This window comes from Chinchilla lanigera, unplaced genomic scaffold (genome assembly GCF_000276665.1).
Source record: "Chinchilla lanigera isolate Chin_1 unplaced genomic scaffold, ChiLan1.0 scaffold00033, whole genome shotgun sequence".
Taxonomy (NCBI): domain Eukaryota; kingdom Metazoa; phylum Chordata; class Mammalia; order Rodentia; family Chinchillidae; genus Chinchilla; species Chinchilla lanigera.
Window position 1 is genome coordinate 20,254,702 of NW_004955434.1, and position 5,806 is coordinate 20,260,507.

The window sequence follows — 5,806 nt, forward strand, 5'->3', positions numbered from 1 at the left end:
AAAAAAAAAAAAAAAAAAAAAAGGAGATAATACTTACAAATATTTATGCACCAGATACTGGAGCACCTATCTTTATAAAACAATTGCCAGTGAATAAAAAAGATCAAATAAATACTGACACAGTCATAGTGGGGGATCTTAACACCCCAGTTTACCAAGAGCCAGACTTGCATGTCAGTGGAACAGAATAGAGGATAAAGAAACACCCCCAGATACATTCAGGTATTTGATCTTAAAAAAAGGGCCAAAAGCATATGTTGGGGGAAAGATAGCTTATACAACAAATGGTGCTGGGAAAACTTTGTATCTGTGTGAAATTGCACCCATATTTCTCAACATGTACTAAACTAAAATCAAAATGGATCAGTGATATAAACATTCTAATGGAACCTTGAACCTACGGTAAGATAAAATAGGTGAAGCACTTGAAGTCATAGTGTAGGCAAGGATTTTCTCAACAGAACTGCAGTTGCATAAGAAATAATAAGAATCAACAAATGGTATTACTTCAAATTAAAAAGCCTCTTTACAGCAAGGGAATCAATTAGTATAGAAAAACCCTACAGAATGGGAGTATTTTTTCCTGCTACTCCTTAAGTAGAGGACTAGTATCTAGATTATATAAAGAATGTTTAAAAAGGCCATCTAAAATAAAAGACTCATTGAATAAATGGGCAAGTGAAATGAACAGACACTTCTCAGAAGTACAAATGACCAATAGATACATGACAAAATGTTCACCATCTCTGGCCATTACATAAATGTCAATTAAAACAATTCTAAGGTTCCATCTTACATTAGAAAGAATGACAATCATCAAGAAGTCAAAAAGTAACAAGTGGCGTGGCTGCAATGAAAATAGCCATCATGTCCTACATTATTGGTGGGAATGGAAACTGGTGCAACTCTGTGGAAATCAGTAGGGAGAGTTCTCAAAGAAATACAATTAGAAACTCTATATGACCCAGTTACTCCCCTTACAGACATTGTCCCTGAAGCACTAAAGACATCATACTACAGCAACATGTGCATGTTTACAGCCGCACAATTCATAATAACAGTTCCGGAAACAGCCTGAATATCCACCTACAGATGAGTTGATGAGGGCAATGTGGAGTCTGTGCATAATGGAATACTACTTGGCTATAAAAAAGACAAGATTGGAGACACTTGTAGGAAAATGGATGCACCTGGAAAGTATAATGTTGAGTGAGATAAGTCAGACTCACAAGCTTAAATACCATATAGTATCTCTTATATGAGTAGAAGAAAAGTGCGTAGTAAAGGAACAAGGAAACAAGAAGACACATCTCTTGCAAATAGTAACAGTCCACGAGTCCGAGGACAAGGGGAGCGGGGGAGGGGAGAGGGAAGTAAGCAGAATTAAGATATGCCACAAAGAGGATCCTAATACTCTCAATGAACATAGACATTGTATGTCATGAATATGAGCTAAGAATAGTAAGAATGAAAACGGGGAAATGGGGTTAGAGTGAGAGGGAGGGAAGGGAGGAGGACTGTTACGCACATGCGCCCACTCCTCGAGACGCATGTGGGCTGCACGCACTGCAAACGTGTACTTCACACACACAGCAGTCACTGTGGGATGGCAACAATGGGTATCTTCAGCATTCTCAATCGAAGTGTGTAATACTATGTTGGTTAGAGAAGCCTAAGTACTTTTTCTTGTTCTGCCTAAATTTTGGACTCATGAGTATTTCAAACCAATTTGTTAGACATCTGTTGTAACAGAGAGACGTGAGGAAGTAAAATAACAGCGAACAGTTTTGACAGGTTTGTACTGAAATGGTATTTAATATACCCAGATGTTCTATTTAGAAACAAATGTGGAGTGAGTCATGTTTTAATCTAAAAGAAAAACATTTATATCCACCAGTTTTTATTTAGGGTCCCATCACTCTTTTGTACTGATGAGGACATTCTGCCCAAAGAGTAAAGTTGATGTCATACCAAATTTGATTAGGGCTTTGACCGAAAACAACAGTTGAGATATCATTTTCATTCGGATTCTCAACTTAGTTAAGGAATACCGTATCTCATATGTTATATATTGATGTAAAGTGAATGAAATGTGGTTGCTGCCAGGATTTTACTTAAACGAGAAACAGGTGACACCCGCCTTTGTGTTTCTCAGATTTTAGTAATAATTTTACTTTTACAGATTCACTGAAGAGTATTTCATGTAATACTCAGTTGATTTTTTTCCTGGGCAACTCAAGCATGTTCTTCTAAGATCATGGTAAAATGGTATGCAGGTTACAGTAGCTGTATACACATTATATATTTGGTCTCATTTGGGCCATCATAATGTGTGGGATTGCTCATGATACTTTCTTTTAGAGCATGAAGGATATCTATTCTATGGAGTGTATATATATATATATATATATATTTTTTTTTTTTCTTGTTTACCCAGATACCCTTACTACAGAGTCACAAGAATTTCCTTAGACCTGAATTCTGGTGCCTGAACTGACCTGAGACCTTTTCTGTGATTCTCCTCATTCCCATGTTTGTGTGTGTATATGTGCATCTGTGTGTCAGATATGTGCATGACAGAGAGAAATACCATGTATTGTTTGATTTTGCTTCTTAATTTCTTTTCATTAGTTTTTTCCCTACTTTTAATTAATGTGGTATAATTAATTATAATACCTGACATAATAAGCCTTTTTCTGGTTTGTGCTTTATTTTCTTCAAATAGTGTGTATGATATTAATTTTCTTTTTTAATGTATATTTTTTAGAATTAATATTTAAGCTTTCTCAAATTCCTTATGAGATTCCTTATGGGAAATGCTCTGAAGTTATAAACTAATTTTAGAGAATATTAACCTCAATAATATAGACTCATCCTGCCCAGAAACATTTTCTGTTTCTATTCATTCAGGAAATACAAGATTCCTTTAAGATTTTAGCATTTTCTTTGTTTGTTTGCTTTACTTAAGCCATTTATATTTTTCACAAAACAACAAAGATTTACAAAGATTTAACTTAGACATAAATTTATAAGGGAATCCAAAGAATTTAGTTCAACCTTCCATCTTTACCAAGATTGCAATTCTCCCATTGCGGGAAGAAGAAAATCTACTGCACTTAAAGGTAAATGCTATTACAGAAAAGAGAATCAGCTCTAGTAAAATCTGGCAGGATCCAACAGATCTGTAATAAAAGACATGGCTGTCATAATACTGGACATTAAGAACTTTTTGTATAGCAGTGACAAATGGAATTTATACAGGAGAAATCACAATTGATTATTAAGTCAAAAGTGTCAGTAACAGTACCCAGTGTCTCTCTGTGTACTTACACTTATTAAGGTACTTACACTGGTCTTAAGACTTGATTATAACTGACATCAGTAACTAGAATGGACATCTAAGTATTTTATAAACACCATGAAATACAACAAATAAAAACATTTGAAATATTTTATCATTAGAGTTTTTCAAACTTGTTAACGTTACCACTATATATTTGATTTTGGATTGATTTGTACAACCTGAAAAATCAGAGTCTTGTACAATACTGCAGTGACTCAATATTTCAAGTCAGGTAATCTGTTCCCCTGTTTCATATTTGAATGCTTTTTATTTTTCCACCGCCATTCACTCAAAACAACCACCGCCACAGAGGTCTCTAAGCTCTGCTGGTGTGGAAGCCTAGCATCTGAAACCTTTGGTTCTCTGAAATGCCTGTGATCTTTTCAGTGCCCATGTGAACAGCTGTGGTTTGGGTTTGGGTCTGGATTTGGGTGTTTCAGAAAATAGATGTGCTTCACCTTCTGGTGTACGAATCGTTCTTGGTAGACTTCTGGATAAGATTTCTGGAACTGCTTCAGTGTTTTCTTCTTTGCAGAAAATTTGGCATCTGTCATAACTTCCTTCCACAAGGCTCCAGAGGTTCTTCAGAGCCATGTATTCTTTGGTATTTAAATGCCGAAGCACTAATTTGAGGGCAGAGTGAAGGAGCAGGTAAAATAACAGCCGTGTCAGCTCCTGTGTATTTTGTCTGGCTCTGCACAGATGAGCCGCATCCTTTTCTGGAGAGGTCTGAAAGGCCAAAGGCGTGTTCAGAGTCTCTATCAGCCTCGCAGTAGTAACTGATGAAGTCTGCTTCATCCTTGGAACACAAGGTGGAATTGGAAAATGTCTGAACCATCAGTGTCTGGGTGCCGGAAACGTCACACGCTGGCATCGCTTTGCCAGCTCTTTGCCATCACCCTCCTTCACCGGTGTAACTTCCTTTTATTTTCGGGAGGCGGAAGGAGGCAACACATCTGAAAGGTTTCAACTGTCATTGTCTGTTTCTGTAAGAAACCTGGTGCACTGAGAAAGGCATCAACGGGATGAAGTGCAAATAAAACATAGGCAGTGGCTCTTTCAAGTAGCCATAATAATTCGCTGTTGTTTTAAACACATCTTTTAAAATCTCAAGTACATAGACTGCTTCAAATCTGACCAGTTGAGCCAGTTTCCCGAAGGTTCTTAGCCGACAGTACCCGGTGAGATAGTTCTTCGGCTTGTCATCAAAGATTACAACGCCATGCTTGCTAACACTGTGTACATTATGGACGATGAATTTGGAGTTGGCAAGTTTGATGTCTAAAACTTCTAAGGAGTCGAGATCAAAGATAAATATGATAATATCATCTCCTTTCCTATCTCGTCTACACTGACCTTGGTCAGATGTCCGTGATGGGTGAGACAGCAGGCCAGCACCTGTCCAATAAAAGCACATGTCGGAATTTATTGTACCTGCCCTCACTGGGATGTACTCTTGTGAAGTGCTTGGTGGAGAATCATTGCACTCTGGAAATTTAATAATCTCCTTTTGGTATCTGGAGTTTTTTAGATATGGTTTCCTGGTCCAGGAAGGAGGAAGTCTGTGTAAGTGACAGTTGCCTTCAGGATCTTCCTGACACCATTTTCCCTTGATGTCTTCAATAACAGGATTCTTCAGTGTAGGATTTTTTTTTAACAACTAGCCTATTTGCTTCCGAACCACTTCCGAGCTGAAGTATTTACTGTGCCCGAGCAGCTCATGCAGCCAGTCTGCCGCTTTTGGTGCTCTGAAGCAATGTTCGTAGCTCTTGTCATGGCAGCGGTGTTTCTGTAATGGAGTCCTGGCCCGTGAAAGCTCCACGGTTGCGTTTGTAGCTTAGTGGCCCAGCGTGGCCCGGGCCCTCTCTGCAGTGCCCCGTGGCCAGCTGTGAGCTGTGGCTGCCTCCGTGCCAGTCCAGATACTTGCAGGTAGCACATTCCAGTTTGAATATTAACATTTTCTCCTTGGGAATTTTATGTAGTCCTTGTTTGGGTAATTGTTAGATGTATTCCTTGTTGCTCTTACTGTCTACTTGATTACTGCACATAGGGAAATTCTGTTGGCTCTATAACTTAGAGCTTTGTAAAACCCTCCTGTTAGTTCTCCATTACCGAAAGAGCTCCATCTCTTTGCATTATTCTTAGCGGTCCATGGATAATGAACTTTTCCTCTCGTTATATGAAGGAATCTTACATTGGACATTGTTCTGGAAGTTATTTACTGCTGGGTAAGGAATTTTAGGATGGTGGTTTTCCTTTTAGCATTTTAAAGATGTTTTTGTATTTCTGGTATCATCTCATCTTTAATATTTAACTTGTTTCAAATTTGTATTGTTTGCCTACTCATCACTTCCTTACTTATTTTTCTATTTCTAAACTGTTCAGAGTTTGCTTTTTTATAGTGTGAGGCAGGGATCTTTGCCAAATCTTTATATTCATTCTTATTCATAGTCATTCGTATCC

General features: G+C 37.9%; 1 pseudogene; it reads right to left on the bottom strand.

The window, feature by feature from the left end:
- Positions 1–3,893: 3,893 nt before the first annotated feature.
- Positions 3,894–5,281, bottom strand: LOC102017808 (annotated as a pseudogene).
- Positions 5,282–5,806: the final 525 nt, after the last annotated feature.